Genomic DNA, 20,818 nt, shown 5'->3' with positions numbered 1-20,818 from the left:
GGGCCGGTGCTTTATCCACTGCGCCACCTAGCTGCCCCACCTCTCTTATATTTTTTCATGGTTAATTTTTTCTTCAATTCAATAGTCCTGCCCAACACCCTGAAGTTCAATCTATAATAAATCTGTCTATGGAAGACTTTACTCTGTTAACCTCTTAAGAACTTTATTTAGGTTTTTCTTTAAAAAGTCTTTGAACCTTTTTTAATGTTTTGATGATTAAATTTCAATTTAATTGGCTTCCTTTACAAACCTATGTATTGTATTTTGTGGATTTTGAAACATGATTCCTACCTCCATCAGACTGCCAGATTAGTCTATGACACAAAAATATGACCCCAAAATAGACTAAGAACTTAATTCAAAGTAGCTGATAGTCAGCTTTGAATGAACTGAATGAAATGTCACTTTTCCTCCAAAAGATGGTTAGGAGGAAATAAAATAATTATCTTCAGTTAGGTCTTTATGCTGTCCTGTTTAGGACCAATGTTCCCTTTACTTTAAAAAATTGTGCATAAACTATGTTATGTGAAGAACAATGAAGAGTGATAACACATGAATAGAATTCAATCTCATCAGCATATTTACAGCTGTCCATTTTTCCTTCTCATTACATGACCAGATTATCTTCTTTATTTTAATGAAAGGCAAGTATTTATTATAGTATAAAGAGGAGGACAGGATATACAATGAGACAGTCTGGAACTCTTCTGTTCATATACTATGTTGGTAACAAAAGTTTGAAGGTTAACATTGTAGATATTTACAGAGCTAAACGTTTTTTACATACATTCATTTATCTCATGTGATACAAGTTATTCCTTGGAAATTAGATCTTAAAAATTAAATATATTCTTATAGTTTGCAGTAAGCTTACAACAAATTGTGTATCAAGAAATAAAATGTCAGTTTTTAATGCATAATACTTTAAAAAGTCATAATTTTGTGTTTCTGAATGCTTAATTACATGATTCAAAAAAGGGAATGGGAAAAAAATCACAAAGGGGCCTGTTTTAAGATTCTTCATATTCAATTCATGCTACTTTCACATCATCTACAATTAGCTGATACACATAAGTGACAATTGTGGAAGCTTGAATATCCATCAATACAAATGAGGGAATGATGTTTGTTTCCAGAGCATTATATAATTGGTGACAGATCCTGAATTAATGTAGAATTTATTTTCATATTGAAATGTCTCAAATTTTTATGGAGAATGTCCACATCAAAGTGCCTTTGTAGCAATGCTAAGCTGGCCATATCACCCAATGGAATTACTTGTCCTTGGATCAAATCAATTTTGAGTTATCCAACAGTCACCACCTTCTGTACTGGATAATTCAGATTCTCATCAAAGTGTCCCTTAACAATGCGAATATCTCCAGTTAGTCTTTAGATAAGCAGAACTTTCTTTGGTGCAAAGGTTTCTAATGCAGAAAGCAGAAAACGTGTTGATTTTTTCCAGGTACCAGTAGTTATTTGAATTTAGCTGGCTGATTTGTTGCATTAATAGGGATGTAAGGATCTCGTATTCCTAACAGCAATATCCTGTAACCAGCCCAGCTCCTCTACAGCAACCATAACTGCCACCTTCTTCTTCAGCCTCCCCCCAGATTATCTTCTTTTTCAAAAATATGATGACCTCCTTTAAAGGGCTTCTTCTGCATAATTTCCAGCTTGTAACATGCTGCAGTATTGCCTGATAATTAAGCATTAATAGTAACTGGTTCATGCAAATGACTATAATTACTACAATTTTTATGAAGCTAAGTTAAGCTTGTCACAGGTCAGTTGCTAGGAGGGGAAGGGAGCATAGCAGAAAGCTGTTTTGAAATCCCCCTTCGAAGGTCCCTTCTAATTTTGGAAACAAGATAGCCAAACCTTCCTACATCAGTGATTCCTGGGATTCGCTGACTCTCAGGGGTTCCCGACTCTGAGTTGCCAGTCCTGAGCTAATTCATATTATCTACCCTTAGCTCTGCTTCCCTCAGTTCCTCTTCACTAAGGAACATGTGGGTGAGATTGAATGGGCAGAAAAAACTTCAAAGCTATTAGGAAACTGTAGTAGGGGACTCAAATGTGATTGTGGGTTGATTCCTCCTCTTGCAGGGGAGTGGTCTGCTGTTCTCAAATTCTAATTTTCCCTTCTCCTTCCTAACTACCCACTCACCCTCAGGATTATGAAGGCTTTTGAGGTTTTTCAAGAAAAAAAAAAAGAAGGGCCTCAGGGTACCTTGTAGCTCAGCCTGATTCCTTCTCCCAGAGCCCCATCTTTAAAGGAAGGGATGAGGGTCATACATTCTTTTTTTTACTTTGCTCCCTACAAACCCAGGGTAGGTATAATAAAGTGAAGGAATGATTTTAAACACTTGCTCAAAAATTCCTCCCCCAAATTGCCAGAAATTCTACCAATTAGATGTACGGACAATCAGCTCCAATTGTGTTAAGGATAAGGCTATCAATTATTTACATATTGGTGTGGGTTGGCTTGAACAGATTTCTTTGTTCCTGAAATGTAGGTGAGATTGCAAGTAATGTGAGACTGGATCTCAGTGAAGGAAGATAAAGAAGAGGGGGAGGAGGGAGATGAAATATAGAATAGAGAATTAATGGAAAATGAATTATAAGGTACTTCTCAGAAGGCAAACTAAGATAGGTATTACTGAGTGGAATTTGTACAGCCAGAAGGCAGCATATGAAAAAAAAATCAGCTTTTGTGAAAAAAGAGAGGAAAGATGGGGTGGGGTGGGTTGGTGGGGGGGACTAAAATACAGAAAGTTAAATTGAAATTTCATCTAGACTTTGGAATATTATGTGTAAGAATCCAGAAGATGTGTTTTGTTTTGTTTTGTTTTCCCTGGAACTGGCTCTCTCTGGCAGTGCCAAGTATAGTTTAGGAGGAACTATGTTCTAGACCTAAAGGAATCAATCTCTAATGGTGAAAATTTTCTCTGAAAGTCATCCATTAAGCATTTCAGGGTGGTATACCTTCCTATTCCCTTCTTAAATCACATAAACTACTTAAAGTAAGTCTGACTCTGTATATAGTCATATTCTAAATATGTGTAGTTACAGTTGGTACATAATGACATAATTATTGATGATCAAGAACTAATTGAAGACTTTTAAAACATTTGGGTAAAAGGATTATTGTTATGGTATTTTATACTAAAAACATTGTCATATAATAAATGGTTTTATAGCCATTTTTAATGCAAGTTCTTCCACATATAGGCAGCACTCTGACCCTTCATTTGAAAAATAAGGGAAAATTTCAAAAATGAGAAGACTTAGCAGTGATTCACCTACATAAGCCAGATATAATGAAAAAACTACTATCTGATTTGTTCATTCTTATCAATAGACTCAATTATGTTTTACTGGGAAAAGTACAGTTTCTCCTTTATCAAAACTAGCTCTATTTTGAATAGTTTATCAAACTAAAAACTTAAATTATTTCAACAGATCTTGCCTCCCTGTCCCTTGCTAGCAAGAATGGAAATTTAAAAATTGATTCCTACTGTTAAGTAAGCATTTCCTTTGCATTGAAAATAAAATGATACTTATATTAATGTGATCAGCAAGAAATAGTATCTTGATGCTGTTTGTAGCACCCCTTTAGCTTTTAGATGTCATTATTTGCATTTAGAAGTTGGTCAAGAATATTAGGACTCAAATTTGAATTAATAAAATTTACTAAGCACTTAGTATGTTTAGAACTAAGTACTAGGAAAGATAACAGAGTTTAGATTAGATACAATTCTTGCTTTCTTAGATCTTTCAGTTAGTGCAATGACAAGGATGACTATTGTAAACTATATCCCATGATAAATGCATGAGATTTTTTAAAGTGATATTTAAGTTACATAGGTACAAGTATGAAGTCCTAGGGTAACCTTGGAGAGAACAGTTTTAGGTGAATGATGGAGGCAGAAGCCAGATTGGGTGTGTTTGTAGATGCTAGAGAAGATAGGAATAAGTAGAATCAAATGTACCCATAGAAAGACTAGACTTGGCAAATAGACCATCTCATCATTAGAGTTAGGAGAAAAGGAGGAGAAAATAGATATCAGAGGGATATGAGAGAAGAAACAGAATGGGAGGAGGGGTTCTCAATGAATTGTCTCAGTTTTTTTGATTAACTATGAGGCAATGTCCTCAGCAAAGAGTGGTGTGGGGAAATGGCATGGAAAATAAGGAAAGAAGAAAAAAATGTAGAAGAGCTACTGTGGTGTGTAATAGGAAATAAATTAAGGAGTAGAAATAGGATCATCTTTGTGTAGTAAGAGTTGGATCAAGATTAATTATTATAAATTTATAATGAATCCAGTCAGCACAGAATCATTACTGCATTTAGCTCCATTTAGAAGCATGTGAATATGAGCAAAGGAGATAGATGGCAGGAATTATACAGGATTGGACATGAATAATAATAATAAACATGCTTGGCACATAGTTGTTGCCCCTTGTTCTTGAAAAGGATCAAAGTTATATCACTATGTTTGAGTCAAGTTGTATCTGACTATATAGCTGATCAGAACTATACAAACTTGGAATACTCTACTACAAGTGGGGCACAAATGGTCTATGTGAAAATTTGGAATAGATTATTTAAATTTGTGCACTTTGAGTTTCTTTTGAATTACTTTGATTCCGTTTTGCACATAGAGCATATCTTCTCTGAAAAGGGTATGCCATACAGAGTGATACTGTGTCAGTGCTTCCCATGTCATGAAATGAATTCCAAAAGTTCTTTTTTTTAGGGTTTTTTTTTTTTGCAAGACAATGGGTTTAAGTGGCTTGCCCAAGGCCACATAGCTAGATAATTATTAAGTGTCTGAGGTCAGATTTGAACTCAGGTACTCCAGACTCCAAGGCCAGTGCTCTATCCACTGAGCCACCTAGCCACCCCAATTCTAAAAATTCTTAAGAGACATCTTGAGAATTTCCTTCTAGTGAGCACTTGCCCATATGACTTCTCCATAAAATAGTCTTTTTGGCAAATATACATTTGGCTTTGAACAATGAGGATCCGTCTGTCAAAGTTGTGGTAGGAGACTCAGTGGATAGAGTATGGCCTTGGAATCAGGAGGACAGGAGTTTGAATCAAGCCTCAGACACTGGACATTTGCTAACTGTGTAACCTTGGACAAGTCACTTAACCCTGTTTGCCTCACCTACAGGACCACCTCCAGTCATCCTGATTTATATCTGACCACTAGATTCAGCTGACTCCATAGGAGATAGTGAGGCTCATGACTTAGCACAACCCCACCTCACTCAAATCCAGTTCATGTGCACATCATGGCATCACCTCCCTGAAGATATGATCTTCTTCAAGAATGAAGGATCCACAAAAGACATCCAGCTCTCTATAGTAGAGTTTGAATACTTGGTAGTTTAGCTGGAGAAAGGACCTCAGTGTCTGGTCTCTTCTCCAGTCAGGTGATCTTCAGAATCTTCAGAAGACAATTCAAATGGAAAGGATTTGCTTTCCTTTTATGGTACTGGTGTACTGTTTCACAGATATACAACAATGGGGTCAGCACAGCTCTGTTGACCTTCACTTTGGTAGTTATTCTAAAACTCTTCTCTCCAAACCTTTCTGGAGCTTCCCAAATATTGCAAAACCTATGTCATCCTCATTATCAATGTATACATCCCTGAAAACTTTACTACCAAGGTAAGTGAATTTATACACAATATTCAGAACTTCATTTCCTGAAATCACTGGTTTCATGGATGGATGGATGGTAAAGTGCTGGCCGATTGAACACTGTTTTCTTGGTGTTATTTTTCAATCAAAATTAGCCCAAGCAGCAGAGAATCAATCCATACATTGCTGCATCTCAGCTTCAGAGACTGAATTGAGTGCACAATTATATGCAAGCAGAAGATCATGCACCAACACTCCCTCCACTTTAGTCTTGGCTTGTAGACTTTTCAAGTTGCAGAATTTACCATCAGTGTGGTAGCTGACCTTGATGCTGAAGGCATTTGACTACATGACAGAAAACATCATGCTGAAAAATGTGGGAGCAAGGACACAGTCCTGTTTCACTCCACTGATGACCAGAAAAGTGTGAGAGCATCATCCACTGTCCAGAACCCGGGCAAGCATGCCATCATAGATATGATATACAATATTGATAAAGTTCTCCAGGCAACCAAATTTTGACATAATTTTCCATAAGCCCTCATGACTGATAGCATCAAAGGCCTTATTCAGATTTACATATGCTGTATACAGACATCAGATCTGTTCCTAGCAGTTCTCCTGGAGTTGTCAGAGAGTAACACCATCTCTCTATGGTTCCTTGTTTTTTCTAAAGCCGCACTGCATCTCAGGTACATGAAAATCTTAGATGAAGAATCAGCTTATGAAGGAGGACTCTGGTAAGAATCTTGCCAGCAATGACTAAGAGAGATACATACCCCTGACCCTGATAGTCACAGGACAATCTATTTTCTTTACCTTTATAGAGATGGACGATGGAGGCATCCTTGAACTCCTGAGGTTTCACTTCCTTTTGCCTTTTTAATTCAAGAAAATTTCAGTCAATTTTTGTATGAGCAATGGACCCTATCCCCCAACATACACACACATACACACACACACACCAGAGAAAGAGAGAGAGAGAGAGAGAGAGAGAGAGAGAGAGAGAGAGAGCTTGTAAATCTCAGCTGGAATAGAATAAGCACTAGGAGTTAGTTGGAAATTTGTCTAGAGAGGGAATGACTTCAACCTGAAGTAAACAGTCAAAGGCATTGATTGATGATGGTTTGTTGAGTACACTGTAGAAGTTCTTAGCCCATCTCTACAGGATCATGCCCTTTTCACTAATCAATGTGGCTCCATCTGCTCTGAGTAGTTGAAATGTATCACAGATCATAATAAAAGCATTTTAGATTGTTACTATCAGTATAAAACTGAATTTCATCTGCCTTTTAATGAACCAAGAATCTTGTATCTCTCTAAGTTTCATGTGTACTTTACTTTTGAAGAGACCTTCTTAAAGATTGATGAACTATCCTACTGGTAAACACTGTGGAATTCTCATTTTTCATTTAACAGCTTCTGTATTTCCTCATCATTTTCATCACTGTAGTCTTCATGCTTATGAGTGTTCTAACCCAGATGAGCAACTTTGAAAACTGCCCTCTCCTTTTCTGTTCCACTGTTGCCAAGCATATGTTAGCTCAACTCTCCCTCCAAGTTAGCAGTGAAGTATTCCAGCTCAGAGAAAAACTCTCTAATCTGTTGACATTAAATCTTCTGATTGTCATTTTGCCTTGGGGCTGCCACTTTTGTTGAATGCAAATATTCAACCTGGAGAGGATAAGTCTATGATTATCCAACATTCTGCACCAAAAATTGCCATCATTACTCTCTCATCTTATCTGTCTCTTCTGCTTGCAATGACATAGTCTATTAAATGCCAATGCTTGCTGTGAAGGTACATCTGTGAAGTTTTATTGTGTTAATATAAATAGAAGACAGTTTTGGTGATGAGAAGGTTGTGACTTCAGTAAGATGGCTATCATTCCCCAGGCTTGTTTCACTCAGGGCTGCTATTTGGATGTGATACCTGCTGAGTTCTCTTGCAACAAAAGCTGTCTATATTTCAGGTCTACTGGGTTTTGTCTTTCAGGTCATTTTGTGTTGTTTATTAGTGTGCACTTCTTTGCAGAAATTTTTGTGCAACTCTTCATGTTTTGACCACAGGGTGGCCGTCCTACCTGCCAAGGTAATCAGACCAGGGTAGGGTAAGTTGACAATTTTTAGAGCACTTTTTCTATCTCTTTCCCCTCATATCAGGAGATGAGCAGTGTGATCCTTAAATGGCTGCTCAGACACTTGGGGGGGGGCAGATGAATACTGGTGTTGTTTCCATTGAGAAGATGTCTCTATAGCCTGAATTTCCCATGTAAATTTTATAATTACAGTTCCTAAGATATCTGCACTGGCTGCTTCTTCACTTGTCTGTCAATATAGGACTTTGAGATAGGTAAAAACAGCATAATATGGGTTGTCTTTTGATTTGTGTATAAATTGGAACTAAGGGACACAGAGTTGCTCAGTCACCAGTCACATCATCTCTTCCAAAACCATCACAATCTAGTGACAGAACAGAGTCAAGATGACTGATGATAGCTCAAGATGCAATGGATGACCTTGGCATCTTCAGTCAATCTCTAACTACTCCAGAGTTTGCTTTAGTTGCTTTCATGGCCATTGGAACAACTAGCTCTCATCCACCCATTCCTTCATGCTTGGAAAAGATAAGGGCATGATCCTTTAGAGATGGACTATGTCTATTCTGACAGGTTTGAAACCCCTCAGTTACCTTCAACCTGGTTTAGTCTGTTTCCCAAAATGATTTATCAAGGTATGGCCACTGTGTTTGCTACAGCTTTTACAAGTAAAGTGAGGAGAATTAGGTAGATACCAAAAGCAGAAAGCAGTCTTCAGGACAGAGGTACTACTCTTCCTTACACCCTGCCTAAAACATAGTAGCCATTATATAAATGTTAGCTACTATTATGACAAATTTAAATTGAATTAATCTCAAAGAAGGAGAAATTGCTGAGTGGTGACAGTAAAGGGAGGGACTAGAAGTGTCAATGGAAACCAAGAAGTATTCTGACTCTTGCACCATAACCATTGACTGCTTGATGGGAAGAGGAGGGCATAGTATAAGTAAAAATAGAACCAGTCAATACTGGAAAGGGGTGGTTAGAGGAGCAATATTATCAGGAAGGAGTCAAATGTCAGCAAACTCCAAAAGATGGAAGGAGTGAAAAAGGGAGAATTTTCAGATGAAAGGAAGCTTGTTGATTTTTGAGAAATCACACAAGCTCTCTATTGACACTGGAATAATACTGAAAAGAAACCTGAATCTCTGACTTCCAATAGCATATACCCTAACTAGGGAAGTAACTCTGATAGCTACAGATGTGATCATCTTCTGGAATTGGATAGAATAGGTATAAGAAAAGACAAATCTATATACTTAATACCTCCACCTCTTTCCTACCCCAAGCTAGTGTCATCCCTACAGAGGTCAAAAATACAAGGAAAGAAGAAAGGGTAAATTAACACAGTAAGACAATGACTATCTGTGACTCTAATCTTATGTAATTCAACTAATTTACTATGGAATAGAGCATTGTAATTTCATATAATATTTTGAATGGTTTTCTGCAGAAGATAACTGATACCTCTGAGGACATGCAAAATTGAGATATGATAGTTTTTGTCTTCATGGAAGATTCTGTCTAGTTTATGTCATTAAACCACATTAGATTACCTGATTCTAAATAAGTTTTATGGTGTTATGTCTATTTGTACAATTTCCCCTAGTTGGGACATCTAGAAGTCTATTTACCTTAGAGTCTATCATCCTTCAAGATCCAGTCCAATTATCATCAATTAAAGTACAACCTTCTGTGATCTCCCTGACCAAATTTCTCTCTGAATTTTAACTTTTCTTTAAACTAATCTTTATGCCTTTATCATTTGTTGCTTTGTATTTTAAGTTGTATTTTTAGATATGTGACTTGTCTTCCAAATGATTCATAAGCTCTTTGGGTCTAAAGATCATGCCTTGTTTTCATTTGTATATATTATAGCCCCAAGTACCTCACACATGGTAGCCTCTCAGCAAATATTTGTTGGTTGAGTCAGTGGAAAAAAAGAAATTGGTTGGGAGGTTAGATGATTCAATAGTCATGTTAGGTCTAGTGTCAAAGATCAAGGGTAGAAATGCAGGAAAATGCAAAATTATTAAGGTGAAATAATTTTCCTATGCAAGGCAAAGCATTTTATTATCATTGAGCCTTTTTCTTAAAACTTTCCTGGAACATCTATTTTTTAAAAAAATATTCAAATGTCTCTGAGTTATTTATAAACCCACAATTCAGTATCCTTCCAAACACATTTGTTCATTAGCATCATTCATACCATATGGATAGTGTGGGAATAGTAGATTTTATAGTACTAAGATAATTTTCCTTTCTTACTACTTGTTTCCTGGGGAAATAATAAAGAACCATTAAAAAACTTTTATGGGACATAAATTAATAGCTCTTTATCTTATTAGTAAGAGCCTAAAGATGTTTAGAATTCATCAGGTGCAATACACTTAAATAACCACACATTTATATATTCTCTAATATTGAATAAGCATCTTTTCTTTATATTTTCTCAAATATAAAATGAGGTGGTTGGTTTAAATTCAGAAATTTGATTATTTGAAGCTTACTGATTGCAATGCACTATATTAGAACCTAAGTGGAGAGAGAAAAAATAATTAACATAATTACCACCTTCATGAACTTTATACTTGGCAGTAGAAATGTTGGTCTTCTCAAAAACATACAATGAAATAATAATAGTCTAAAAGAGATTATAATGAAATATATAAAAATCTATTCAATATCAGATGAAGAAAATTTTTTCTGACTGGGAAGTTGTTAAGAAGATGGTTTCAAGGAGACAGTTCTGATAGATGAGGATGTCAGAAGAGAGGGATTCAGAATTTATAGCTTCATGAATTTAGAATGGAAGGGACCTCAAAGGTCTATGAGTACAACTTCCTTTATTGTTTAGTTGACACTGAGGTTAAGAAGTCTAAGTGACTTGCCCAAGTTCACATTGCTTTTCCTTATCTGAAGTAGGTTTATGAATCCAGGACTTTCTGGTTCTAGTTCGTACTTTCCACCATTCTGCCTTTCTTAAATGAGGGGGAGTTGTAGTTGATTGTAGAGAGCTTACATGTTGTCCAAAGGGTGTTGAAATTACTTGATAAATAATTTGAAATCTCTGAATATTTTTGAGCAGAGGGTTAATCTTGGCATGGAAGGAGAAAGGAGGGAATAAGGAAGAGAAAAGAAGCTCATATAATAATCTTGTGGGTAGTAATGAAGGTCTGCATTGGAATGCTTCTATAGGGAATATAGAGGAAGAGAAATGATAGCATCTTATAACTAGGTAAAGGACAGAGAAGAGTCAAAGATTAACCCAAACTGACAAATTCAGATGATTGAGTAATTTGCAGTACTACAGATAAATTTAGTGAAAAATAGGAGCATCTAGGTTAGTGGTGGAGGCAGGGAGAGAATGATAAGAATTCTTATTTTAGATATTTGAATCGAACATTCCATTGTGTCCATATGGCTATATTTTTGAAGACAGTTGGAAATGTAGGTTTGGAGCTCAGGAAAAAAAAAGAAATTGATTTAGAAGTCATCAGGATAAAAGCCATATGCATGCACAGAACATTTCACTTGAATATATATCCAAGGAATTTATATATAGGCAAACACATATAAGCATATATACAGGCATTTACATCTATATATATGCATACATATTCACTAGACAGACACATATAAGTGCACGTGCATGCATTTATACATGTATGTATACATATTCATTAGATATTCATTATATGGATTTATACATACATACATATACAGATGATATAATCTAGAGAATTGGTCTCAGAATCAGGAAGATGAGTTCAAGTCTAATATTTGAGACACATTGGCTATGAACCCCTGGGTAAAATCTTACCTGAATTCTAATTCTCAGTGCTCCATTGGTGTCAAACTCAAATAGAAATGGAAGCCACTAAACCATAATAAAACAGAGTGCCAGAACTGAAGTAAGGAATATTCATTTTCCTGAGTTCAAATCTGGTCTTTGATATTTACTAGCTGTGTGACCTTGGGCAACCCTAGCAACCTGTTTCCTGATCTATAAAATAAGTTGAATCAGGAAATAGCAAACCACTCCATTATATTTGCCAAGAAAATCCCAAATAGTGTCATGAAAAGGTGAACAACAAGAACAATAAAAATATACATAAAGATTCCTGTGGGCCCTTATAAAAACATGTATGAATATATCTACATTTTATTGCATTTTGTTTATTTTCTTGCATATTTCCCAAGTACCTTTTAATCTGCTTCAAGCCACACTTGGGAGCTTTGTGGGTCTCATGAGGCTTTTGGGCAGTGTGCTTAACACTTTTGCTCTAGGCAAATTTCTAAAATGATAACTTATAGAGAATGTACTGAACTGTATTCGTAAAGGGAGTTTACTAACCCAGAATGCTCTATACCATTGAAATCCAGGCATGGTACCAATTTCTGCATATTGAATACTGGATATTGAATATCATGAAGGATTCAATTCCCACTTCCCTCCAAGAATACTTATTTACCTGCTTCCAGTGTCAGGTTCAGAGTTAAACAGAGCATGAGATTATTTCTTGGCCTTATAGGAGGTAAAACCTTAACTTTGTTATTAGGTTCACTTTCTCCCCCTATTCCTCAAGGTATCTTGAATACTAGGTACCTTCACTATTCCTTTCATCTGTTGTCTTAATCCTATTAGAATATAAGCTCCTTGAGGACAGAGACTATCATTTCCTTTCCTTTTTATTTTTTTGCTTTTATCTGGCCTTTAATAAAAATTTAATATATACTCACTTCCTCGTCTTACCCCTTCAGTAGAGCTGCCTAAGGCTTAACCAATAAAACAAAAAAGTATTAATTATCAGTCTATGACACCATACTATGTTAGGTTACTGAAAATCCAAATCCAAGAACTTTTAAAAGACTTACATGTAACTAAGTGAAGATGGGGCTTAGAAGGTAGAATACTTTAAGGGTATCACTCAATAAGTATAGATATGGATAAAAAGCGACAATGAACAATAATAAGGTAAGGCAACTAAAGAGAAAGATGGGGAGTGGGAATGGAAAAAAGAAAATAAAAACAGGACAATATAAAAGACCAATTTCATAAGTTTTGCTTCTGAGTCTATTGTCAAATTCATGTGGGTGGGGTAACAGGGGATGGCAATCACTGCTTTCAACTTTGGTTCCCATTTCTTCTGATTCTTTGTCAAGTGAGATTCCTTATCTGCTCTTGTTGAAAGGTCTGGGGTTACACAGATCCTGGGAATGTTTCTTGGCTTTATAGGAAGTAGAATTTTATATCAGGCACACCCTGAGATATCCTCATTACCCTCTTCTCCTCTTAAAGGCAGTGGATTTGGCAATTGATAGACCACTGGTCCTAGCAACAGCAAAATCTGAATTCAAATCTGGCTTCAAATACTTACGAATTCTGTGGCCCTGAGCAAGTCACTTAACCTGGATTATTTTTTAAATGTAAGATGGGGAATAGTAAACTGTACCTATTTCACTCAAATGAGATATTTGCAAATAAATGAAAGAATGAATGAACAAATAAATAAGTGACAAACAAAAGAATGAATAAATAAATAGCTGGCACATCATAGGCATTATCTTCTCTCTTCTTTCTGATTTTTTTCTCATCTTTGCCAGTCCTGATTTCTAAGAACTTTCCTTACCTTACCATAGATTAATTTTTGAGATCCCAACAAAGTCCTGGGAGCCTTGCTCTGATGCTGCCCATGATTCCCAAATGCAAGTGATATGACCCAGTTACTAAATGTTATATACATAAAACAAAGATGGATTAAGGTAGAAGGGATTTATCAAGAATTAATACAAAGAGCAAAGAGTTCCTGGAAACTATGAGAATACATTTTTTCTGGTAAATTTAACTTGAATTAACATTACTCAGGCAGAGCAAGATGGTACTTAAAGATGGTTGCATGAAATATTTGAGATTTCATTCGACATACTTTATAAACATAGAAATTTATCCTGCTTCTAACCTATTAAGAAACGGCATATTAGTAGCCCTACTCCATCTAGTGGCAGTCATCACAAAGGAGAGAGCATCATCTGCTGCTGCAAAAGGACAACAGGTATACAAAGCCCCTATGCACTTAGAAAAATTAAGTTAATTTTGAGGTTCTTTAATGTAACTGTGAGACCTTGAGCAAATTATTCCATATTTCTACATTTATTTTTTTGGAGAAAAAAAGATTAGTTTTTGGAGCCAAAAAATACAACCAAGGTGAGAGACAGAGAAGAGGGGGAAAGGGGTAGTGGCATGAGAATCAGAAAATTTTCGTGGTCCCTTCCAAAGCTTAAACTATGAGTTTGTTATAATGGGACTAAATGAAGGACAACTATTTAAAAATTAGCTGAACTAAAGCTTTTGTTCTATTTTTTTTTTTTAGTTTTTTATCTCTTCCCAGAAGGAGGAATTCCTGGTCATTTTTCTCTAATAAAACTATATATATATATAGTTTCTGAAAAGCAATCACATAATATCACTATTTCCTGCTAGAATTCTAAGTGGTTGTTTGTTTTTTCCTCACCTACTTTTGGAATATTACAGATTTCCACTTTGTAAAACATTTTCCAGATGACTAGTAGAATCTAAAATTATTGTACAATTTAGAAACTGATTTTCAATCCTGATCTTTTTTTTTCTTTTCCAAACCTAAGTGAATCAAAGATTTAGGGAAGGAAAGAATCCTAGAGAATCTCTAGGACTACTCTTTTATTTTACAGATAAGGAAACAGACCCAGAGAAATGAAATTACTTTCTCAAGTAATATAGGTAGTAGGATTTGGGTTTTGAACTTAGGTTTTCTAATTCCCACTCTTTGCTCTTTGTATTATTTCTTATTATAGTTGGATGGCACAGTGCACCAGACCTGAAGTCAGAAAGATTCATCTTCCTGAGTTCAAATCCTCCCTCACTTATTAGCTGTGTGACCCTAGACAAGTCATTTAACCCTGTTTGACAGTTTCTACATCTGTATGGTGATCAGGAGAAGGAAATGGCAACCCACTCCAATATCGTTGCCAGGAAAATCCCAAATGGGATCAAGAAGAGTTGCACCAACAGAACATCAAAATTTCTAACTCGAAATTCTGTGCTCTTTCCATTACACCACCTACCCAAAAGTCCAATTGTTCTAATGAAAATTGACTCTTTTTAGCAAGAATGTATATTCATAATACTATGAATATCTTCAGCAAACTAGGGAAATTGGTACTGTGAAATTGTTATAGACCAGCAATGGGTGGGAGCCATCTGCTGGTTCTTGTTGTATCTGCTTGCAAAATGAGTGGGAAGGTGTTGCTATATATTCATCTCTTCTGATCATCAGATATTTCTTGCCAGAAGTCTGTGTGTAGAGATTACTATGGCAGTTGTAGCTACACTGATGATCAGTGTTCTTCTAACAGAGTTTTGGTGGAACAAAAAAAAGGAATCAATATCATGTCATATTTTTTAGCTCTGTTGACAATGTTTATATATCCTCAGTTCCCTCCACCTCAGTACCCTGAAGTGCATAAAGATTTAGTGACTTGGCTAAGGATGTGCATATAGGTAGTAAGTAACAGAGCCAGAATTCAAATTCATGTACTCTAATTCCAAATCTATACTGTTTCCATAGTGGGAGAGTTCACTTGAGTCCACATAAACATCTATTTATGATTGAGAGCACAGTCAGTTTAAGCCTGAGGAAAACCAGGAAAATGATCCTTTCTAGGATCATATATTTAGAGTTGGAAAGGGATCTTAGAGGTTAATCAATAAATATTCCTAAAGAATCTTCTAAGTGCAAGATACTGGGGTGGGGGGAGTTATGTGATAGGCTCATTGAATTTGAGGTGATTAAATTACAGTTCAAGAATCTGAGACCCAGATAAATGAAGTGATTGATCCAAGCTGACATGTCATATTTAGCTGTTTTAGTCACTCCCAATGCTTCATGACTCCAATGGGTTTTCTTTTTTTAAATAACTTTTTTATTTTTTCATCCATATGCACCTGAATATTTTTAATTTACAATATTTCCTTCCACCCTCCCTTCCCACCCTCCCCTCAGTGGCAAACAGTCAGGTTAGCATTGTACACACATATTTTTATCAACATGTTTACAAATTAGTAATTTTAAATGTGAGGAATTAAGATTAAGAGAAAGAGATACATGAGATAATTTTTATAAAGTGTTCATCAAATTCTGAAGGGTTATTTTTTTGTTTTGTTTTTCTTCCTCTGTCCACAGCTGGTCTGATATGATTGTCCTAACTCTCTGAACTACTGAGAGGAGCTGCTTCCATCAAGGTTGGTTCTACTCCTTTTACTCAGCATCAGATCTCGTAAATCATTCCATGCTTCTCTAGAGTCTGACCATTTATGATTTCTTATAGAACAATAGTATTCCATAATATTCATGTACCACAACTTGTTTAGCCATTCCCCAATTCATGGGCATCCCCCCAATTTCCAATTCTTTGCCAGCACAAAAAGAGCTGCTAAGAATATTCTGGAACATGTGGGGTTTTCTCCATTTTTTATGATTTCTTCTAGATATAGGCCTAGAATTGGAATTGCTTGGTCAAAGGGAATGAACAGTTTTATTGTTCTTTGGGCATAGTTCCACATTGCTCTTCAGAAAGTTTGGATCCATTAACAACTCCACCAGAAATGCATCAATATCCCAATCCTCCCACAACCTCTCCAAAGTTGATCATTTTCCCTTTTTGTCATCTTGGCCAATCTGATAGGGGTGAGGGGATACCTCAGAGTTGTTTTAATTTGTACTTTTCTGATCAGTGATGATTGGTTGACCAATGATGATCGGTTGCCCTTAATCTGCTTTAGCCAATTTGCCAAGATCATTTTGCCAGGGGGTAGCTACTGTACATTGTACCCTTCCTGGAGCCATAGATGAGTGTTGAGTGCCAGCTGAGAGGTACAATGTACAAAGTTCTGGGCCTGAGATCAGTGATCTGAGTTCAAATTTACTTTCAGATACTTACTAGCTGTATGACCCTGGGCAAATTACTTCACCTCAGTTCCTTGTCTATAAAATTATCTGGAGAAGGAAATGGGAAACCACTCCTGACAAGAAAACCTACTGGATTCCCCAATTGATAAATGGTCAACAGATATGAATAGATAGTTTTCAAATGAAGAAATTAAAGCTATATATAATCATATAAAAATACTCCTAATCATCATTGATCAGAAAAGTGCAAATTAAAACAACTCTGAGGTATCCCCTCACCCCTATCAGATTGGCCAAGATGACAAAAAGGGAAAATGATCAACTTTGGAGAGGTTGTGGGAGGATTGGGATATTGATGCATTTCTGGTGGAGTTGTTAATGGATCCAAACTTTCTGAAGAGCAATGTGGAACTATGCCCAAACCAATTGTTGAGTTAAGGGAATGTCTGCCCCAAGCAAGTCAAGATTTCTTCCAGTGCAAAAGACAGATGAGAACAGTTTGTTTCAATGACCATGAAGACAGCTGAAACAAGTGATGTGGAGTGTTTAGAGTCTGATCAGATATACAAGAAGTCAAGGTCATCCACTTCCTCCTAGTCATCACAAGTCATCCCTTGGACTTTGATGGAAGAAAGAGGGAGGTCTATGGCTTTGTGAAACTCTGCCTCACTTAAATCCAACTTAATAACAAGACAAAGTGTCACCCCCTGTGATGTCATTCATCCTCGAAAATGAAAGAGAAACAATAACTTAAATTTGTCTAATGCTTTAAGATAGGTTATTTATTTGTTTTCTTAAATTTTAATAATGTAGAATTTTTACAAAGATGCTTCCATACTAGATCAATTAATCAGGACACAGGTATATGTTTATATTTATGTATATACATTATATATATATATTATATAGGGCAGTTAGGTGGCAAAGTAGGTAGAGTACTAGCCCTAGAATCAGGAGTACCTGAGTTTAAATCCAGTCTCAAAACTAGTTGTGTGACCTTAGGCCAGTCACTTAATCCTGATTGCCTCTCATTCAGGGCCATTTCCAGTTTTCCTGATTTATAACTAGTCTCTGGACTCAGATGACTCAGGAGGAGGAAGTGAGGCTGGTGACACAGTATAGCATCCCCCCCCACTCAAATCCTGTTCACATGCTTGTCCTGGCATCACCTCCCTGATGTTGTGGTCTTCATTGAAGACAAAGGACAAATATCCTGTGTAGATTTCCAAGATTATGGATGACAATCTGATATTCCTAAGGTATGACTTTATCTCTTTGTTCAATGACTCCTTCTGCCTCTGGGAAATATATATATATATAATATATATATATATATTATATATATATATATCCAAATTTGATTTTTAAATCTTTCACAACCTTATTCTAACCTTACTTTCAGGGCTTAATACATTTTTTTTCTCTTTTATACATTCTGTGCTACAGTCAAACTGGCTTTCTTGCTATTTCTCACACATAGTATAACATCTTATGTCTCCATTCTCCTAAATACCTTTTGTCCCATACTAGCATGGACCCCCCCTCTTTCTTCCATCTCACAGAACCTCTTCTTCATAGCTTCCTTCAAATGTCAGCCCAAATGACACCTCCTACCTGGGGCCTTTTTTGATACTCTAGTTGCTAATGCCTTATTTCCTGAATGGAACAGTATTTGTAAAGTCCTTAGCATGGTGCATTATAGATGGTTAATAAATGTTTCCTCCCTTTCATCCTTCCCCCTCTAAACTCCATTACCTTGTATTTACTTGGGCATATAATTTCCTTTCATTCTTATCTTTGTACCTATAGTACATGATGCTTGATAAATGCTTGTAGAGTGAATGAATAAATTATTTTGATTTTCATTACTTTATTTGTGAATCCCAAAACATTGACTGTGAATATAACCAAATGGAATGACCAGATACATTACAAAGTGAAATAGCAACGATTTGAGGGTTATCCAACACATGCCTATTGCCATATATAAAAAAACTTGATTCTACTGCCTATGTGCTTAAAAGATTTATTTTATACATATTTATATATGTATGCATATGTATATATCTACACATTTAGGTATATATAACTAAAATATAAATGAACATTGGAAGAATAAAACCCAGCACATATTTTGATGGTGTTTTCATATAGTAGTCTTTTTTATGTCAGAGTATTTGAAATTCTAGAAAAATAGAAACTCCTTTTTAGCATGCTCATTAAAATGGTAATAGCTCTATGGTGTGTTAATATGATTTGAAATAAAAATGAATAGGCATTGTCTAATGATGCATGACTGGGCCGGTTTAAACAAAAGGTCAAAGAAATCTGATGAGGCTGCATCTAAGACTTGGGATTTATTAAACTGGACTAGTTCATTGTAAGACTCCAAAACTAATTAGAAATCAAAAGACAAGTGTGATATGTGAGTATTCTTTAAAATGTATTAGTCCAGGTTTAGTTTAGGGAACAATAATATATGATAACAATGATACTTTAAGCTTGAATGGTACTTCTCCAAGAATCTCAATGAAATTTGCAGGTCTTCCATTCAAGATACTGTTTTGTCACCATTTCAAAGGAAAGAAAAGGAGATGTTCAGAAGTTTAAAACTGTTCCAAGTCTTGCTGACTGTCAGAAGGAAAGCCATAATATACAAAATCAACTCTTACTCTCATTATTTCCCCACCAAGTCCAACACACCCCACTAAGAATATAAACTAAACAAGTCACCAAATTAAATGTGTGTTGGGGATGGGAGGAAGTCATTTTAGTCGATAACAGTAGTTCATATTTGTATTGTATTTTAAGGTTTATAAAGCATGTTCATTATAGCTACTTTGTGAGATAAATATATATATTATTAATTTCATTTTGAAAATGAGAGAACTTAAGAGATTTGCCCTAGGTCCCACAGAGGTAATAAGCTTTAATGGCAGGAAACAAACCTAGATCTTCTGACTCCAAGTTCACACTCACTGCCAAGTAATAACATTATTTTTCCTACCTCCTTTGGAGCCATTTAGTACCTGCTCAGAGCCAATCATTGATTATTTCAGTATTTCAGTAGAGAATAAATGACTACAACTCAGGGCTTTATTAGTGTTCCGTTGATTGCCTAGACTTTAAAAATTGTAGAGATGATAAAATGAATATTAAACTTAAAAGTATGTCATGAATTCATTCTTTGATGATTTTTCAGAGATCTGGGAATTAACCACTAACTTGTGCTGCATTTTGGCATTATCAGTCATGGTGGACCCTGTAATGGAAGATTGACATATTTCATTTGATAGTGCTGGACCAAGAGAAAGGAATATTGGGGAAAGGGGAAAAAAAAAAAAGAAGAGATTTCTTACCCCTTATCAAGTCATTCCAATAAAAACCTGTGCAATATATAAGAACACTTTGAATGTAAACATTTAAGTTAAAGTTAGTACAGAACAGAAGTATAAGGAGCCTAGAATTATAAGTATGTTAAAATTTACAAATATATATATAGCCTTATATTGACTTTTCATCACTGTCTATCTAATTATCTTATATGATAAGATTTAAGTAACATTGAGAAAGGTCTCTTCACTTCAACCTCTGCCCCTATAAATTTTAAGATCAACAAGTTAGTTGAGACCCTGGATAGAATTCCCTTTCCTTCTGAGAAGGGTGGGATATTCTGAAGCTAGCGAACTCTCTCCTGCCTCTTATAGTCAAAATATAAAATTGCCTATGGGAAAACTTCCCAGGCTAACATGGTAAGTTCCATTCTCTTTAGGCAACTAGGAGGTACAGTGAAGAGAGTACCAGACCTAGAGTCAAGACAACTCATCTTTCCAAGTTGAATTCAAGGCTTAGACACTGATTAGCTGTGGGACCCTGAGTAGGTCATTTAATCCTGTTTGGCTCAGTTTCTTCATCTATAAAATGAGCTGGAAAAGGAAATGACAAATCATTCCAGTATCCTTGCCATGAATACACCAAATGGGATCATGAAAGTCAGACAAGAATGAAAATGTCTGAATAACAATATGAAGAGGTGAACAACAAGAACAATAAAAATATACATAAAGATTCCTGTGGGCCCTTATAAAAACATGTATGAATATATCTATATTTTA

General features: G+C 35.7%; 1 pseudogene; it reads right to left on the bottom strand.

Annotated features, from left to right (window-relative positions):
• Positions 1-1,047: 1,047 nt before the first annotated feature.
• Positions 1,048-19,957, bottom strand: LOC141492291 (vacuolar protein sorting-associated protein 29-like; annotated as a pseudogene).
• Between the last annotated feature and the right edge of the window lie 861 nt (positions 19,958-20,818).

Source organism: Macrotis lagotis, chromosome 6 (assembly GCF_037893015.1).
Source record: "Macrotis lagotis isolate mMagLag1 chromosome 6, bilby.v1.9.chrom.fasta, whole genome shotgun sequence".
In the NCBI taxonomy this organism is placed as follows: domain Eukaryota; kingdom Metazoa; phylum Chordata; class Mammalia; order Peramelemorphia; family Peramelidae; genus Macrotis; species Macrotis lagotis.
This window is presented reverse-complemented; position numbering and strand designations above follow the sequence as displayed.